Raw genomic sequence first — 21,479 nt, forward strand, 5'->3', positions numbered from 1 at the left:
ACATCAATAAACAACACAAAAAATAGACCCATAAAAACTTCAGATACCGGAAAGAATTACCAGATACAATATAAAAAGAACTATGTTTAACATATTTAATGAAATAAAAGACAAGCTGAAATATCTAAGTTAGGTGAAACTATAAAAAGTGATACAGCAAATTTGTAAAATAACTAAAAAGAACCTCTAGAAATAAAATACAATTAACGGAAATTAAAAATGAAGGCTTTGGTTTCCAGCCAAGATAGAGTAACAGTAGCAGACTAGCCCTCTCTTCCTAACGTAAAAAATTATGAAACTGGACAAAATATATGAAGCAGCTAATCAAAGGCAGTGATCAACAGTTGTGCTAAACTGTGATCTTTGAAAGAAAGGAAACTCAAAAGGTGGATACCATAATCACTCAACTCTCTGCTTTGAGAGAATTTGGCAACCACGTGCATGTAACTAGAATCAGAGCAGAACATGGTGGTCATGTTGAGCTGAGAAGACAAGAGATCTGAATTCAGAGTAGACAAACTGGTTGGAATCTGTAGGATGGAAAACTGGAGAGGAGGGACTATACAGAGAGCAGGGCTCAGATGTCTGTATAGGGGACCCCTGTTGATAACAAGGCTGTGGGCTGGCCTGTATAGTTTGGATAAGACAAGACCATCTGAAGCTTACAGGTAGTAGCTGCTACTGGGCTGAGCACATAACAGAGGTAGTTGAGGTCAGAAAGTGCTAGAGGGGAAAGTAGTGCTGAGAGAAACTGAAGTCTGGCCTTAAGAAAGTATACAGATCCTATAAACACCTCCTCAACACAGCTGGTGCAGAACGGAGAAAACAAAAGGCCATCTTACTTATGAATAAGCACCGCACCCTAGAGCAGAGAGTTGGGGTCTACAATGTCAGTTTCCTTGTTTCACTGTTATTAATAACATTTGCACTGACGGTGCAAAAGTAACAAATAAAATTGCTGGTAACTTAGTACAAATCAAGGCAGTGGCACCAAACCATACTAGTGATCACTGAATTCTTCGCTACCATGCAATCGTCTTAAAAGAAAAAAAAAGTTTCATTTTAGAATGTCTTAATGACAGTAAAAATTATTAATTTTATTAAATCTTAACACTTAGATACACATCCTTTTAATGTTCTCTGTGAAGAACTGGAACATGCATAAAGGACTTCTGCCTATCAAAGAAACAAGAGTTGTCTCAGTGAAAGGACTTGTGTGATTATTGAGGTTACAAGCTGAACTAGCCACTTTTTGTCATGATGCATCATTTTTAATTAAAAGAAATATGAATAGAAATACTATGATCATTCAGACCTGGGCATCTGGCAGGCATTTTTAAAATGTCAATGATAAATTTTAAGCATTCAAGCAAAAATTAGAATTTTGTAAAATTTTTTATCTACCTACATGAACTTGAACTTACTGTAAGTACTTAACTTTTCTGCTGACATTGGTATAATGAATGTAATTTTTGATATAGTATTTAAAATGTGTCAAAATTTTGGAATTTCTGTCTAACTCAGTGAATCAGTATTTTCAAAGTGATCAATGGAAACTGTTACAAAATCATGTTTGGGTACAAATTCAAAGTGAAACACAGGCTAATGTACTGTGATGTTACAGAGTACAAAAAGTTTTCTGTTATGGTTTGTTTCCATATTGCAACTACCCATTTAGAAACTACCACTTGCCATGTTTGGATTGGCATATCAAAGAAGGATACTCACAATTATTTGAAAATGTTATTAAATACATTTCCCTCTTCCAACTAAAATCTGAATCTACTTCATCAGAACATAACTGAAGCAGATATGAGGATCCAGCTGACTCTGATTAAGCCAGATAATAAAGATTATTTGCATTAATGCCAATATTTTTACTAACTTTTTGTAGTTTTGATTTCGAATGTTATATATGACCCATATAAATAAAAGCTCTTCAGAATGCAAAAAGATCAAAATATTTGAAAACTGCCCTAGAATAAACCCTAGTCTAGACACACCCTAATAAATTCTAAAACCAAACCTCAACAAGATCTGCACAGGAGATAGTATTAACACTGAATCCCACTATGATAAAGATTTTAGGGAACACCTTGGGCTTTCCACAGAAATGCACTAATAAAGCATAAACCCAAACATCCAGAAGTTCAGGGTGACTTGCCAGCAACCAAACTCTCCGCTAAAATAAGAATAAAAATTTTTCGAAGATAGATAAAAATAACATTGCAGCCTCTACAATATCTACTACTGGATAAAAAAATTATTAGACATATAAAGAAAAAGGAAAATGTGATCCACAATCAAGAACAACAACAACAAAAAACAGTCAAAAGAAATTATATCCAAGATGGCCTAGATGTTGGACTTAGCAGACAAAGACTTTAAAGCAATTATTATAAATGAGATCAAAGAATTAAAGGAAAATATGATATGAAAAAGTAAACAGAGAGAGATACTCTAAGAACCAAGTTGGAAATTCTAGACTTGAAAACTTAAAGGAATCATGCTACCCAATTTCAAGATTATAAAGCTACAATAATTATGACAGTGAATTATTGGGATAAAAACAGATATTTAGATCAATAGAAAAGAAAACAGACCAAAACATGTATGGTCAATTGATTTTTCTATAGAGAAGGCAAGGTAATACAATGATGGAAAAAACAATCTTTTGAACAAATCATGCCGGAACAACTGCTATCTACAGAGATAAGAAAAAGGAAAAACACAAAGTTTGACTCTGATACCTCACAGTATACAAACAAATTAACTCCAAATGAAACATATATATATAAAAGTTAAAACAATAAAACCTATAGGACAAAACATGGAAGAAAATGTTCATGACCTTGAGACAAAGATTTTTTAAGATAAAAAGGGCCTAAACCATAAAAAAATACTGATCAATTGTACTTCATCAAAATTAAGATTTTCTGCTTTTCAAATGACACAATTATGAATATGAAAAGGAAAACCACAGACTAGAACAAAATATTTGCAACAAATACATGTGATAAAGAACTCAGATCCAGATTATATATGCTGAGACTGTAGAAATGACTCTGAAGTAAAATAGTCAAGAGATAGCTTTCTATTGTGTAAAAGTCCAAGTTTTTAATCATACCTTTTTTAGTCTTTGCCTTTCATAAAGAAGTCACCAAAAAATCAGAATTCTGTCAACATCTGGGACTAGCATACTTATTTCACCTGCCTTTTTGTGTCTAATTAGATGCCTACTTACTGTTTTTTTCCATGTACCTCACTGGAAAAAAATAAGACTGCATTTCTTTTTTTAAAAAAGCTCAAAAAAATCAAATTCCCTGTAAGTCTGCTTCATTTACTAATGGCAAAACATCCTAGTTAACCAGTTAAGAACACAGCTGTGGTTAAGAGACGGTCCTCTCAGAACTAGAAGGCAGGAGTTAGAATCCTGGTTCCGCCACCTCCCAGTTCTGGGGCCCTAGGACACTATTTCACCTTTCTGCTCTTCTGTTTTCTCATCTGTAAAAAAAAAAAAAAAAAAAGAGAAAGAGAGAGATAATAACGGTACCCAGCACATGGGCAATTAGGAGGACAAAAAGAATAAATATTTGGGAGTCCTCAGAACAGTGCCCAGCATATAGTAGGCATGTGCATAAGGCAAAGGAGATTAGGAGGTACAAACTTCCAGTGAGAAAATCAGTTAAGTCGCGAGGATGTAAAGTACAGTGTGGGGTAGATTCTTGATAATATCATAATAACTTTGGTGACAGATGGTAACTAGACATACCATGGGGATCACTATAATGTGATTATAGTGAAATATTACAAAATATTTACTCACTCAGAAAATTAATCCAAGTGAATAAAAATTTACTGAATTCACATAGAAGTTCTTTATGATCAAATTATGACAAATTTTGGCATGAAATTTTATAATAATAATAAAAGATTAGATTTTGTTCCCATTGTCAAGTTTACCTGTAAATATAGACAATCAAGAATTTTTAAAAAGGCCCATTGCATCTAGAGTAACTTAGAAAGAGATTATTCTGTACGTATATATAGTAGATTTTTAGAGCTAGATCAATGACATAACTCTTTGCAATAGAGTTAAACCAGGCCACAATACATCTGTGAAATCAGCATTATCTGCCCTCACAAGTGACAATTTAAATTAAAAGATAAAGCAGGCCCTGGAATAAATATAAGAATGGTTATAACAAAGAATATCTCTTTCCACCTGGAAACCCCAGAGAGTCAAGTCTAAAAGAAAGTACTGTCCAGGAGTCAGATAAACCTGGGTTTTAGAATACTGCTCTGTCCTTTGCGACTGTCTGACCTTACACAAGTTACTTCACCTCTGTCAATCTCAATTTCCTCTTTCATACAACACTACCTTCCTCAGAGAATTGCTATTATAATTAAGTGAGACAATACATATAAACCTAGCTTGGCTCTTGGCATATAATAGGGATTCAATAAACACCCTGTCCCTTCAATCAGGATCTTTTCATCTTCACTTTTTTTTTGGGGGGGGGGGGGAACCACCAGAATCACATACACCGAAAGTGCTAAAAATAATATATCTGTTGGATTGAAATAAAGGCAAAATGGTAACAGCCCTAGGAACAATGAATTCATTTGTGCCAAGTCAATGATTGTTTTATGCTTCTTTTTATTTAGGGGAGATAACTTTTTCAAAAACTTGACTAGACTCAGCTAAATGAAACACTAAGCAGATTACTTTAGTCTGACTACGCAAGTTTATAACAGGATCCCAGAATCTTTACAGTTCAAAGGGACAATGACCACATGCAAAAGGGTGCTTCCCAATCTCTCTCTGGGAAAGAAAGGGCAGACCCCACCTACACCTTTCTGAAACCTTCCTTAAATTGCCATCCCCATCTCCCCTCTCTCAAGGCCTCAAGGACTTAGTATTCCAGGCAAACTCCCCATTAGTCTAAAACGTTAAGACCAATTAAAATTAGTCTTAGTACCACTAGACACAAAGTTTAAGTTGCACATTTAAAAACATTTTCCACAAGGAACATAGGATTGAACCCGTACCATAACATTCTCATTCTGCTTTGGGTGATGGGCATTAAGGAGGGCACGTGATCTGATGAGTGCCAGGCGTTATACACAACTAACGAATCATTGAACACTACATCAAAAACTAATGATGTACTATATGTTGGCTAACTGAACTTAATATAAATAAATAAATAAAAATTTAAAAAAGAAATTATATCACTACTATTATTTTCCTCTACCTCTGAGAACAGATTCAACAGACTGAACTTCAATGTACTGTTGTACTTTCAATCTGACGAAGAATATAACTCTTTAAGTTTTCATTCTTTGGGACATATACCAAATAATTTTGACTTTTGTTTTTCTATTGGATTTCACAAATTATCCTATTAGCAATATTAGCAATATTCTTTCCTTTCCTTTCTTCTTCTTTGTTTTTTGCTCTACTTTTTAATCCCATGGCTTATTTTATAACTGGAAGTGTGTTCCTCTTAATTCCCTTCACCTGTTTTGTCCACACACATCCCAACCAATATTACAGTATTTTTAATAACAGTATTCAATCACATTTTTACACCCAGCTTAGTTCGTTTCCCCTGGGTTGAAGAAGAACAACTGATTTCATGTCTTATTAAATCATAATTCAAGTTTAAAAAATTATACAGGCTATGAAACAAAGGACATAAACTAATTCACATTGGTGATAGCAAAGAACAGCATATGGTAACTGCCACCCAGTCCATGATTAGGCTTTTACTGACTGTCAGAATACAAAACCCACCTATGAGAACGCTTTACTGTTGCCACCCAAGAGAAAAGAGAATGGACGGGAAACAAGCATTTACTGAGGCTCTACCTGCTTTATTTTTTCGCTTAACTTCCATTAACAACCCAACGCAATATGTAGGATACTCGTTTTATAAATGAGAGATTGAGGCTCATAGCAACTAAATCATTTGTACAAGATGACAGTTTTTAAGCAGTAAAGTAGAATTCATACCTACTACTAAAGCCAGGCATTTAATTTCTACCTTATCATTCTACACAAGTACAAGGCAAGATCGCCCCCGAACTGTAATTCAAGCTTTCTTCTTCTTAGGTGAATTCTGAAAGGCACATCTACATATTTGTCCTAAATACCTTATCTACTCCTCCCATGACCAATGACCCCTTTCTCATCCCATCAAACAATCCCCCTGTGGGAAAGCATGAAACCAAGACTCAGAAATAACACCCATGACAGCTCGGGTTCCATTTGAGGAGACCCACTACAATACTCCCGGCTCTTGTTCCCTCAATCCTCATGCTCAAGCATGTTCTTTCTCAAGATCAACACTGAAAACCGTGCCCCAAAATAGGCACAGTAAATAAAAGGCAAAATAAAATATATGCCCTCTATCTCTAACCATGATTACTTGTACCACACAGCTAATTTAGAAATTTTCAGGCTTGACACAAAATAAACATATATTTGGATTCCCTGTGGGATTTCTTTTTTCTTTTTTTAAAAAGGTTTTATTTATCCATTCAGCAAGAGAGACAGCACGCATGCACAAGTGGGGGGGAGGGGAGAGGGAGAGGGAGAAAGAGAATCTCAAGCAGACTCCGCACTGAGTGCTGAGTCCAACACAGAGCTGGATCTCACGACCCTGAGATCATGACCTGAGCTGAAATCTAGAGTCCAACGCTTAATGAACTAAGCCACCCTTAACCAACTAAGCCACCCAGGCACCCCATCCTGTGGGATTTCTTAATGGCTTATTTGTAACTGTCATATCTAAGGGAAAAATATTAAACAACTCACAGTAAGGTTTACATACTTAATCCTGGATTCTGTTTATGGATGAAAAGTCTAACACCCACTCCATTTTAAAAAGAAAATTAACAGATTCCAATAATTTAAGAACTAAAACAAGAGTACCTAACATTTTTTAAAGCCTGGAACTGCAATTATTACACTTAACTTTCTATGTAGTTTGGTCAGCTGAGAATGAGGAGTGGAAAGGACTCTGTCTTTCTTTCCCATCTGGACCTGCTTCTGCAATCTCTGTTACCACAGAACTATACAAAGCAGGGACACAGCTTTAATATGCACACGTTTCAGGTAACACGATAACCATGTAAAGGGAGAACTGATTACATGAGCCATTTGCCTCAAATACCATTTTCATACAACCACAACTTAAGCCATGCAACATCTCACTGAAATCCAGACTGTTTTGGATCACCATGGTTAATCTAAAAGTAAACGCAAATGTATACTTAATTCCTTTAATAGGCAGACTTGAGTCATATGCAAATCCTTGCATCACTTCAAAAAAAGCATGAGGTCTTTTTTTGTTTTTCTTGGTTTTTGACCTTTTCCCCTCTAAACATCTTTGATATATATATTTTTAAGATTTTATTTATTTATTTGTCAGAGAGAGAGAGAAAGCACCAGAGAGCGGCAGGCAGAGGGAGAAGCAGGCTCCCTCAGCAGAGTGCCTAATGTGGGACTCGATCCCAGGACCCTGGGATCATGACCCAAGCCAAAGACAGACACTTAACCAACTGAGCCACCCAGGCATCCCTCTTTGATATATTAAGTCCTTAGGACAATGAAGGCATTCACTCTGTAATTCCTAATAAAATACAATGAACAAATATAAAACTCAATATATAAATATATATAGGGCGCCTGGGTGGTTCAGTTGGTTAAGTGACTGCCTTTGGCTCAGGTCATGATCCTGGAGTCCCGGGATCGAGTCCCGCATCGGGCTCCCTGCTCAGCAGGGAGTCTACTTCTCCCTCTGACCCTGCCCCCTTCGTGTTCTCTCTCTCTCTCTCTCAAATAAATAAAATCTTAAAAAAAAAAAAAATATATATATATATATATTTACCACCATTAACCATAATGCCTACTAAAATAGTCCCAAATTTATCAGGTAAACGTATAAATACTCTAACTTTCTTGAAAGCAGTTGAACCTAAGTGGGCAAGTTATCAAGATAACGGTATTCAGTGTCAGTGGGGATTTTTTCAGAAGGGAAAAACTGCTATCATTCTTGGCTCTTCTCCTTTTTAAGGATACAAGTGTGGAATTTTGCCAACTTTTACTTTTTATGAAAATGCTATATTGAGACTTGTTTAAAAGATCCCAATTCAGTATTTATATGGAAAATTGATGGTAAAAATGCCTACAGGAGGTATTCTGGCAGGAAAAGGGAAAAGAGACAATCATGAAACAAAAGCAAGTGAATCATATTCTCAAGGGCTTCACTGAATTTTCAACGAATTTTTGCAAAGAGTAAGGAATATGTGAGAAATGACTTTCCTTAACCTAGCTCATTTATGAATGACATATAAATACATAATGTGACAGATTAAATCAAGAGCCCTAGTAGAGATCTTCAGCAGCTACAATTTCTTTGGTTCTTATTAAGAAGTTGTGGCTTTCCAGGAATTTATGCTGAAGTAATTAAGGTTTACACATATATGTAATGAAAAGGATACTCTCTGTAGTACTGTTTATAAAACAAAAGTGAAAAATCAGAAATATTATAAATAGTCTAATATGGGTGAGTGATTTAAAAATAATGGTTATTTCCTTATAATTCTTGACAGCCATTAAAAATGAGATTAGATAAAAATATTCATTGATAATGAAATATATTCACAACACAAAGTGAAAAAGTAAGAAAATGGTATGCATGGAATGATCCCATTTTTATTATAAAAAGGACTATATACACAGGTACAGTGGGTCTAACAATATTGTTCAAAAGAAATTCCTACAGTAATGGAAATTACTATAATCTGCACACTCTGATATGATAACCAACAGTCATATATGGTTATTAAGCACTTGAAATGTGACTAGTGCAACTGAGGAACTAAATTTTTGATTTGTTAAATTTTAGCTAATTTTCATTTAATGGCTACCACAGTGGGCAGAAAATAAGGCGTGACCATTGTTATGAGTATATTTTCTAACTCTTCTTTAATGAACACCTATTACTTCTAATAATACTGTTAGGACAAAACCAAGAAAGTTGTTAATTTTGAGATACTATGTTTAAAATAACAGGAAGTAAGAATGTACCCAAGGCAGTCCAGCACTGATCCCACTCTTCCCATGCCCCACCCCCAATGCATGCCATTTCAAGTTCCAGGGCTTTTGACTTCATCAAAGGACAGGTAACCATGGAAGTGATCAGGCAAAACTCCATTCACAATAGAGCTTATACAAGGAAAGTAAATATCTCTTTCTAGATAGCAGATAATATAAAATGGAGTTATCTGGATTATGAGAGGGATATTACTTTAGGAGTGAGTTACAATAACAAAAACTTGGTTTAAGTTTTAGTAAATACATTATCTTAAGATTTTGTTTTTGGGTTTTTTTTTAATAAGGCTAGGTAAAGAATACGACTTTAAATTTGCTAAATATTATATGATCTAAAAAGCTAAACTAAAAGTAAAGAGGAATTTATCTGGCGAGATTGAAATTAATTTTAAAGATTGAAATTAATTTTTTATGCTTAAACTATATTCTTAAATAAATCCCACTAAGCAGAGAGAACTTTCAGTTCTCAATCAAGAAAACATTTCTGTCATAACAACTTTATATCAGCTCTACAGACTGTGGGAAAGTAACAATTTTCTCCTTCCCTCACTGATAAAATGGTAGGTAATGTGAATCATCTCTGCCTCATGCATAAGACATAAATATTAGTGAAATTAACTTCATTAAGTACTTTGAGCTGCCTCAAGGGAAAGCACTTTATTATGTACCATCCATCCACAGCAATTTTTCATACACTTGCCACCATCACCTTTCTCTTTCTTCTCCCTCCCTACCTCAATTCCTCAGTTCCTGACAGCAGCAATTCAAGGTTTAATCCACAAGTGGCAACAAAAACTGTTGACTGCCCGTTCTTTAAGGAAAATCCACTATACCAGAATTCAATGCATGACTGGAATCAATATCCAACGACTTATCCTAATGAAGAATACAATGATTAGACAAATGACAGATAATCTAACATAATTTATACCTGACCATAAAACGTGTTCTGTATTTCTACATGAATATGGGAGTGTTGGACATACTGCAAATTCACCTAACTTTAAAATGAAAACACTTCAAAATATCACCTAATCAAGAAGTGGGAAATTACTTGCCTTCCTTATCGCCATCAACACAGACTTAATGTAAAAAAAAAAGGTCACATAGAATAACGCCATCTTCTTATGAGCTGCTTTGTCATTCCACACACATTTCTTGAAAATATAATTAGTACCAGTGATAGGCAATAAGAATACAAGAATGAATAATAAGATTGTTAGTTCCTTACCACAGAGAACCAACAATCAAGCAAGAAGAACCAAGTAAGATCTAAGTGGCATACTACAGAAGCATATGACAAGCTACTACCATATCTGGAGCATACTCAAGTTCACACCTTATCTGATTCAGTTTAAGAGACTAGCCCCTGGTCCTACAGCTGCATTAGAAAGTAAATATATTTTGATTAGAACAGTTTTAATTTAATAACTGTGTTTATGACCCTGGTCTATTTGGGGAACAGCTCCAAGATATTTTTCTCCATAATGGCATCCAGACAAGTCATTCTTAACTAATCATTTCTTTATTGTTTATCTTTACTCTGAATTCAATTTCACAAAGAGTGTTTTCAGTCAGGCTAGTCTGGGTTATGTTGCAGTAACAAAGTGCTCCAGAATCTCACAGGCTTAACAAAATAAGTTCATTTCTTACTCACACAAATTGAGAAAGTGACATCAGAGGAGTTTCCTTACTCACAGGCCTAGGCTGAAGAGAGCTTTATGTTAAAATGTGATACCTACATAACCAAGGTAGAGAAAAACAAAATACGGTAAACTGTGCTTTGGTTCTTAACACTTCTGCTCAGAGATTATATATTTTGCTCCCATTCACATTTTGTTGGGGGGATAAAGAAGGAAAGTAAATATATTCAGTGGACAGAGGACTGCTTACTTCTAGATGCCAATAAGAACTGGAGGTTTAGACTACACCAGACTAAAAAGACCAGTTTTGATATTTAAACTGCTCATATTTTCTGTCTCGATATTGTGGAAATATAGAAAACTATGCAAATTCAACCAAAGCCAATAACATGAAGAAACAGTTCAAAGGATATCTATGTGTCCTCCTATCTCAAAAAGCAGAGGGAAAGCACAAATGAAAAAAAATGTTTAACTGTAAGGAATTATTGAGCCTTCCTTTATGGAACGATTTCAGGCAATAAGCTATTAAAAATAACCCATTTCCCTAAATTCTAAAAATATACTTCCAAATGGCAGGGGCAAACAATGTTATCACAAAAATAAGCATGTACATTTTAGATAATTATTTTCCAATTAAACAAGGTCCACCTGACTTTTACTCTTAAATCTTAAAATTGACCTGTATAATATATTGTTTTCATTATGGAGTGGCTTATTCTTTCATTTTGATTTTTAAAAATGTATCCTAAACAAATTGTTATAATGTAATTCAAGAAGAAACCCTTAAACACAAAACTGCTTTCCTGTATTTCTGTAATGTAATTAAAATTATAATCTTATTTCACCATAAACTGTTTTTAACCTAAGAATAATTGTCTAACAGAAATCTTACCTTACTATTCCAATGCTGTTGAGACACCAAATACTGTTCTATTTTAATTGACAAATTGGACTTTACCAAAATTAAAAACCTTTGCTTGTCCAAAGACACCATTAAGAAAATGAAAGGTAAGGCACAGATTGGGAGAAAGGATTCACAGTACATACATCTTAAGACCTATATCCATAACACACACACACAAAAAAAATTCTTAAAACTCAATAATAAGAATACAAAAAAAAAAAAAGGTCTGAACTGCGATCTCACAAAAGAACATACATAAATGACCAGTAAGTATATGAAAATATGCTCAACACATTCAGCCAGCAGGGATGTTGCTTTTTATAAAGTTCAACAGAAACATATCACTCCACCTAGCAATTCCACTCGTAGGCATCTACCCAAGAGAACCGAAGCAATATCTTCACACCAAGACCTTTACACACCAGCGTCCACAGCAGTCCTCTTTGTAAGAGCCACAGACTGGAAACCACCCAACTGTACATCCATGATGGAACACTATACAACAACAAAAAGGAACTACTGATGAGCACAGTAATATAAACTGCCAAACTTTTAGCTAAACGGACTCAGAAAGAAAAAGAAGACTCAAATAACCAGAATCACACATGAAAGGAGTACATTACTACCAAGCTTACAGAACTAAGGATTATAAAGAAATATTAGGAACTGAATGGGAAAACTAGATACCCACATGTCAAAGAATGAAGTTGGACCTCTTATCTCATGTCATATACAAATATTAACTCCATATGGATCAAAGACCTAAAAAAAGAACTAAAACTATAAAACATAGAAGAAATGTTCCCTATGTTTAGAAGAAAGCATAGGGTTAAATCTTCATAACCTAGGCTTTGGCAAAGAAGTCTTAGATACGACACCAAAGCACAAACAACAAAAGAAAAAAGTAGACTTTTTAATGTTCATCAAAACTAAAAACTTTTTCCCTTTAAAGTACATTATCAAGAAAGTGAAAAGACAGCACAGAAGGGGGAAAATATTTGCAAATCATTTTTCTGATATAGAACTTGTATCTAGATATATAAAAAACTCTTACAATTCAGTAACAGAGATAATCCAATTAAAAATGAACAAAGGACATAAACAGGCATTTCTCCAAAAACCATATACAAATGGCCAAAGGGCACACAAAAAATGCTCAACATTACGCAAAATAAGACCACAATGAAGTTCTAGCACAGAGTAGGCATTTTACGGAGGAGGCACAGAAGTATGTAACACTTGGAAACAGTGCAAAATAAGGCAGACAAGGTTCCTGTGTTTCTATCAGGCACAGAGTAGGGAAGAGTACACAGAGATGATGAACAAATATATTATTAAACAAATATATAATCTCAGGTAACAGGTGCTATTATGTAAAATGAAACATGGTTGGTAAAATGAAACGTGGTTAGAGAAACCAGACAAGCAGGGCAGGGCAAGAAATTATGATAGTGTCGTCAGGCAAAAGTACAAGGAATTAACATTATGTGTGAAAACCTGGGGGAAAAGTGTTCCAGGCAAAAGGAACAAGTACACAGACTCTGATAAAGAAGCAACTTTGACTCATTTTAGAGACAATAAGGCCAGTGTAGCTGAAACATGAAGAAAGGGAGAGAAGGACAGGCATGAAATTCATGATGTAGGTGGGAGTCTGACCTAGATCAAGTAGGGCCCTGATAAGGAATTAAGATGTCATTTAAGTGTAATGAGAATTCTTTGTGCAGCATTTTAATCAGGCCAATGGTATGATCTGATCAGGGCATATAACCTGTGCAGCTGCAAAGGGCCCCATGCTTGGTTTAATGCTTTGCTGTCACCATCTTAAAATCCTTAATGATTGTAACATTTAACATGTATTTTGTAAACAAAGTCCAAAATGGGACAATGGAGCATGTTGTGAGAGAAGAGATACACTGGGCGGCAGCACGTGCACACGCAGTAAAATCAGAAGTTTAAAAAAAAAAAAGAAGTTTATAGACAGCTGTTGAACAATATTTTAAGAATATTTGGTTTTTCTCCCCCCAGAAACAGTATTAAGGTAACCTTTAAAGGCATAATGAGATGGCTCAAAGAATGGCAACCGTTATTCAATATTTGAAGGGATCCAAATTCAAAGCCCAACCCGTGTCTACTTCCTCCTTTCCCTGACTCACCCCCACCCCGCACCTCCCCACTCAGTGCCCCTCCGGGAATGGTACCCAGTTGCTGTGGTGAGGCCTGAAGAGCCATGTCCGTACCAGGGAACTTCTCTGGTACCAAAGATGATTAAGAGTCAACAACTGACTCAAGCCGGGGCATTGGATTCTTTTTATCTCAGGTTTAAAAACCAGAGCGAACCTGAAGCCAAGACACATCCACATGAGTGGAGGATTCTAGAGTGAAGGTTCATAGACCTGTGCTGCTGAAGTCCCTAGAGCTGGCTTGGTTCTTCACATCTCAATTCTGGGTTTTCCTGAATGGTTGAGTTTCTGACTCAACGTGTATTCTGACAATTTTACATTGTTATCACTTAACAATACCAGACCTTTTAGTCTAGCTGATCCTACCACCACCCATGATCCAGAACTCCTATCCTGCTTCCAGTTTCCTACTTCTCCAATCAAATCTACTCAACACAAAGTGGATTATGCTTCCTTTAATACAAGTTTGATGGCTTCCTTACAACCAAATCACTGGCTACAGAATTTTTTATAACGTGAACAGAATTCGGTAAGAGCAGGGAGGTAATTCAATGAATTCAATCACTATTCTTAATCAGAAAGTGTTAACCATAAGATTTAATATCAAATTAATGATATTTAAATAATAAAATTAAATCATTTGGGATAAATTATAAAGATTACGAAAAATTCAACTGTTTGATTTCCAAAAATGTAACATGGAACATTTTCTCACTTGAGATAAGAGGAGTCTATTCAAGCATTCACATCAATTTTATTACTTAAAATACCCCATCAGTTTATATTAAACCTTCAAATAATTATTTTTTTGGACCAAGTATATCACCATCTATTTTGATGCCATAAGCATTTTTTAAATCCTGTTTTATTCACCAATGTATAAATCTAAATGCCTAGCAAGTGCCTGGAACAAAATAGGCACAAATAATACCTGGTAAAGGAGTAAATGTTTGAAAACAATAAATAGAATTTATTTATTATCTATAATAGTCAGACACTGTAAACAACCAAAATGTGCCTCAGTTGATGGATGGTATATCAACACCAGGTAATACTAATCAGCAATTTAAAAAAACAAAAACAAAAAACTGAAAGGCATTGTGCAGAGTGGAAAAAAAGAGCTAATTTCAAAAAAATCACATACTGTATGATTCCAGCATTCTCAAAATGACAAAATCATACAGACAGAAAGCAGATTAGTAGTTGGTAGGGGTTAAAGGATGGGTTTTGGGGATCGACCATATAAAGGGATTCCATAAAGAACGAGAGGGATCTTTGTGATAATAGTTCCATATTTTGATTGTAGTGGTAGTTACATGAATTTCCAAATGTGATAAAATGGCACAGAACTATACACACAATGTACCAATACTAGTTTCCTGTGTTTGGTATTATACTATAAGTCCATAAGGTATAACCAATGGGAAAAACTAGGTGAAGGATACATGGGATCTTCTTGTACTATTTTTGTGACTTCCTCTGAATCTACAATTACTTCAAAATAAAAAATGGAAAGTATATAATAGATGCTTCTTATTATGTAAAGTTTTAAAGAGTCAAATACAATAAAGCAATATGATTTTTAAGATCTGTCATTTACTGGGAAACAACAATCTAGCAAAGACAACACACTAGAACTTCTTGAGGCACTGATGTAAAAGTTTTATCAACTCATTATGCAAAAATTTATAGATTCAGCAGTATTAGAAAGAGATGAGAACATGTATTTTCTCTTTAATAAGCATTTTATAATTTTGTGAATATTTTGTATTATTTAGTCTTGGGGTTCTACAGTATACAACTGATGGATTCCTAGGCCATCCTAGCCAGTGTCAGCTTATAAGAAGTTAAGAGCTAAAAGCTTAACTTCACCTCCTACTCAAATATCAAACACATTTATGTCCCTATAAGAAGTTCCATACAGCCTTATCAATCACCATTGACTAATGGTGACCAACTCCACTCCAATTAATGGAGGGGAAAATAAGATACAACATAGTGATTTAGGGGGCAGAAAGCTTCCTGAATACAAAAATGGGTGAGATAAATCCACGTCTCCAATGCACCCAACATCAGCAAAGACATGTTCCTCTGCAACTTTTAACCGATAAAGAGATATTAGTAGAGGTTTTCAGTGGGGAAAAATAGTCTTATAATTTCAAGAGACTCTATCAGTATAACATCAGAAAATCATAATCATCAATAAAAATATTCAAAAAAAGAAAATTAATTTTGAACTTAAAAAGTTCTTGGGGCAATAAAGCATGCCTATGCTTGCCTGTGGGAGATTTACCAGGAAAACAAAGTAGTATAGACACAAAGTTGCTGCACTCACAATTGGAAAGGCCAAATTTAATTCTGTACATGCAGAAAAATAACCCCAAAGGAGTATTTATAATACAACTTTATATTAGGAGTTTGGTTTTATATTCTAATGTTTATCAAGGCATATACCTATATTTTTAGTTATATGAAAAATCTTAGTATTTTTATGGTAAGAAATGGGTTTTCTGATACAAAACCTCATATTATAACTGATACTCAAGAACCAATAAATGAGGAACTGGAGGGTATTATGTTGAGTGAAATAAGTCAAACAGAGAAAGACATGTATCATATGATCTCACTGATATGAGGAATTCTTAATCGCAGGAAACAAACTGAGGGTTGCTGGAGTGTGGGGTGGGGTGGGAGGGATGGGGTGACTGGGTGATAGACACTGGGGAGGGTATGTGCTCTGGTAAGCGCTGTGAATTGTGCAAGACTGTTGAATCTCAGATCTGTACCTCTGAAACAAATAATGCAATATATGTTAAGAAAAAAAAAGAAGAAGAAGGTAGTGGGAGGGGAAGAATGAAGCAGGGGAAATCGGAGGGGTAGACGAACCATGAGAGACGATGGACTCTGAAAAACAAACAGGGTTCTAGAGGGGCGGGGGGTGGGAGGATGGGTTAGCCTGGTGGTGGGTATTGAGGAGGGCACATTCTGCATGGAGCACTGGGTGTTATGCACAAACAATGAATCATGGAACACTTCATCTAAAACTAATGATGTAATGTATGGGGATTAACATAAGAATAAAAAAAAAAAAAAAGAACCAATAAATGAAATAAAATAACTCAAAAGGGAAGGAGCCAGTGTCATGTGGTTGGCCATTTGACCAGCAATTTAGCACCTAAACATTTCCTTCCAGAGTTAACATTTAAGGGTTCCCCTACTAAATTACAAAATTTCCTTTTCTCAAGGAAAGCTAAAGCAAACTACAGCACACAAATAAAGCTATCAACAAACATTAACAGACAAATCCCCATCACCGTACCAAGAGAGTTTGCCCTGCATTCAGTTCTCTGTGACAATAATACCAATAACTACTGATTCTTGTCATCTTTTCCCCATCCCCATTAACCTATTCCCTCACATCCTCACATTTTCCTACTCAAATTTGAAATGAAACTATGAGATTTCAATATTACCTTTCCTTTGCTTTCTGGATCACCGAATAAATATCAAACTACTCATTAGAGTTTGAATGGTCTCAAAGCACTTCATATAGTAAACCTTTACAATGGTTACTTGACTCATTTTAGAAACACATGACACACAAGCGCAGAAAATGAAGATCTGCCCTCAGTGATTTAGAGGTAGACAAGAATGAAATCTTGAGGCCCTCATTAGTCTTCAGTTCAATCTAAATATTTAACTGAGCCTCACATTGAAGACAATAAAATTTCCATTTTTAAATATAAGAAATAATTTGGCTGTCAAGTTATACATTGTTTTTCAAATTTCTATTTTGTAGCATCTGAGGACAATGATGACAAAGAAAAAGTTTCGTCTAAATAACTGTATAAGGACAAGGACTCTTCATGATGAATTTAATACAAAACCTCTTTTGTTTTAAAATGCTGTCAGTCATATTATTTAACCCAAATCTGGAAATACTTCAAATAATTTAAGTACAAATATGAAACCACTACATATTTATTAATCTACCTTATTATAATTATTTTAAGAATACATACAAGTATTATCCTTCTCTACCAACATTGTTACTTACCGTAAGTGGCCGCAACTTTTAAGTACTATCAAGAAAGCAGTTTAATTTTATCAAGAAACATTCTACTACTTTCTTTAGAAAATGTCAAATCTTAATAAACTTTGAAAAAGTACTTTCTATTACTATTAAAATAAATTATCACAAGTTCAATGGTTTAAAACAGCAACACAAATTTGTTATTTTAATTCTAAAGGTTCAAAGTTAAACACCTGTCTCAGTGGGCTAAAATCAAGGTGCTAGCAGAGCTGCATTCCATACTGGAAACTCTCAAAGAGAATCCATTTCCCTGCTTTTTCAATCTTCTAAAGGCCCCTGCATTCCTGGGCTCAAGGCCCCCTTTCCCCATCTTCAAAGCAAGTAATGGCTGATTGAATCCTTCTTACAATGCATCACTGACTTCCTTCCCTCCAATTTTAAGGAACCTTGTGATACTTGGGGCCCACCAAGATAATCCAGGATAATCTCTTCATCTCTTGGTTAACTGACTGGCAATCGCAGTTCCATCTATAACCTTAATTTCTGTTTGCATGTAAAATAAAATATTCCTAGTTTCCAGGAATTGAGCTGTGGACATCTTTGAGCTATTATTTTGCCTACTACATATAGCTTGTCTCTCTTATAGTTTTATGTTTTAAAAGCACAACTATAACACACATGACCCTCTACCATCTCCTATTATTTCCATAAAAGAACAGCAAGGTAAAAATAAATAGAACAGTTCCATTATTTCCATTTGATAAATGAAGTAATTAAGGCACAGAGAGTAATCTGCCCCATAATCTGTTCCAAGTCAAAGTGCCTGCTAATGAGAGATCCAAGAGTGGTCACCAGGTCCCCTGATTCCTATTTTATTGTTCCCTGCAGTGGACCACAATAATCTTCACTACTCTAAGAGCAAAATCTCCCCTATTGCTGATAACTCCTTTGTTCATTTTTATCAGGCCACAATTTAACAAGTCATCAACTGGGTTATTTATCACTTAATTTCACACACACACACACACACTCATACATATGTGTGTATGTTAATACAAAAATTACATAAACTGTATAATGTAATAATGTCTGCTTTAATTTTTTTCTGAACCAGGATCTTAACCAGGTTAATATGTTACACTTGACTGAATGAACTTAAGTTTTTCCAGTTGAATGCTCACCAACTAAGGCATGCCCTTTTCTATGGCAAAGAAAGAGAAGAACAGATAAAACACAATTATATAACAAAGACTCTCCAAATGGTAAATAATGGGCAAAGAAAAGCAGAAAACCTATTACATATTAAATAATTAACAGAAATTCTAAACTGGGGTAAGAAAAAATGAGAACTGTACTTAAGAATTTTTATTAATTCATTTCAATAGTTAACTTTAATTACGGTATTAAGTGATACTCTGTATAGCTGACCTAATCTCTCCTAATAAACCAATTAATTTGCTTAAAGACTTCTTAAAAAATACCATCACATCTCTATTTTCTCTTGCATTTTTCAATAAATATAAAAATATCTGAATCAATATTAGGTAATACAGTAGGGATATTATTTCTGATCATGTTATTTTTCCACTAACATGAGAGCAGTTACCAATTACTGAGCATATACTGCATAGATATTACACAAAGGTACTTCATTTGCATTCTCTCATTTAATCCCCTTAACAACTATATGAAGTACAGTTATTACTGCCACTTTAATAACTAAAAGAGAATAAGTAACTTGCTCAAAGACCCACATCTTTTTGACTCCAACTGGTATAATATAATGCCACTGAGCCTGAAAATTTTTTTAAAGTGCTAATTGTTAGACTTTAAGTAGCAGTTTCAATTTGAGGTTTCCAAGTAAGATATATATATAGTAAGGATCCTCTTAGTCTTTGCATGTAAGACAAATGAAGTCAAGCATTATTTGAAAGTACCGAGAGACAGAAAAAAGCAAGTGACAGGAGCTTTGTTTCTAAAAAGTAACGTCATTTGCTCTATTCAGCCTCTCATACTCCCAAAAAGCTGAAGAACTTCTCTTTATCAAGAGAATTTCAGTTTCTTTTCTTCCAGTAGTCCTTAGAAGGTATTCCACTGACTTCAAGCTTTAAGTGTTGTAAATGGAAAGTCCTTTGCTTAATTCCACCCCTCCCCGCTTTATAGGCAACTTATTCTTTCTGCTTGGAAAACTTTAGTATATACACATATGTCTTCCTCAGTGTGCCTTTTCTCATCAATACAGCATGGAACTCTGTAGCCTCTTCAATCTCAAGACTTGGGTTTTTCCAGCTTATCATTTGTTTAATTATTACTGATCTCTTCTATCAGTTATTATTATTTTTTTTCTTTTTCCCTCCTGAAACTCCTATCACATGTAAGGTTTTAAAAGAATGTTGACTTCCTGGGTCTATTTACCCTTTTCTTCATGACTTCTTGATGCTAACATTTTGCTCTGTATTTGGGGTTATTTCTCACGTGATCTTCTAGGGTACTAATGTGGATTTTCTTTAATTCATATTGAATGTCTTACTTTGGAAAAATATTAGATTGTTTTGGTCTCAGGAAGCTTCTTCCATATTACACTTTAATTTCCCCGAGGGAATCTTTTTATTTTTTCATTCAGGTGGTGTTTATCCAACCCCTACAGCAGTTCTGGGTATATATTCCAATTGTTCAATCTTTCCCTTTGAGAATTTTTCATTTGGTTTACTGGGCTTTCATATCTAAATGCTGGGTATTCCAAGAAGTGAGAATCCCACAGGTGTTACAAAACCACACTCCTCCATTATCACTGAAATTGCTTGGGAAGTCAGCACACTGTCCCATGCCTGCTGAGGAACCCAGAATTCTCCAAAGGGAACATGCTCTGCCCCCTTCTCCCTTGAGAATCAGAGAGTATAAGAAGAGATGGGAGTCTGGTATAAATGCAAATAGTGTGGATCATGGGAATTATATAAAGATTTAAGATATTTCTTTATTATCTGAGGCCCCATCCTGGAAATTCCACCTAGCTACCTTCTCAAGATCTCTGTTATCAGTTATATTCATTGGGAAAAGACAGAAACCAATTCTGTCTACCTTAATGGGGCGGGACCACTACCAACACTGCAGGAAAAAAAACTGCTGCTATGAATGATTCCTTAATATCTCTAAGTCTTTGTACTCAAAATTCTACAATATAGAAGGGGGTGTCTGAGTGACCAAAACAAGGCCATCCCCGTCTGCCAGTGTAGAAAAAAGAAAGGTCTGACTCCATAAGCTTCTGTATTTCTCCCCATAATGATCACTCATTGTTTTAAATCTCTAAAATCAGAAAAGCAGTCAGATACTAGCTAGCCAAAACTAAAAAAAAAAAAAAAAAAGACAAATGTCCATTAAGACTCCCAGACTTGAGGCGTCTGAGTGGCTCAGTCGGTTAAGCGTCTGCCTTCGGCTCAGGTCATGATCCCAGAGTCCTGGGATCGAGCCCCGCATCGGGCTCTCTGCTCTGCGGGAAGCCCACTTCTCCCTCTCCCACTCCCCCCGCTTGTGTTCCATCTCTCGCTGTCTCTCTCTCTCTGTTGAATAAATAAAATCTTAAAAAAAAAAAAAAAAA

At 35.1% G+C, this 21,479-nt stretch overlaps 1 protein-coding gene across 1 annotated transcript in view; it reads right to left on the reverse strand.

Moving 5' to 3' along the window:
* TNKS (tankyrase) overlaps positions 1–21,479 on the reverse strand; it is a 202,092-nt gene that overhangs the window by 145,040 nt on the left and 35,573 nt on the right.

The sequence above is a fragment of the Mirounga leonina genome, unplaced genomic scaffold (genome assembly GCF_011800145.1).
Source record: "Mirounga leonina isolate KUSES-001 unplaced genomic scaffold, KU_Mleo_1.0 Mir_128, whole genome shotgun sequence".
In the NCBI taxonomy this organism is placed as follows: Eukaryota; Metazoa; Chordata; class Mammalia; order Carnivora; family Phocidae; genus Mirounga; species Mirounga leonina.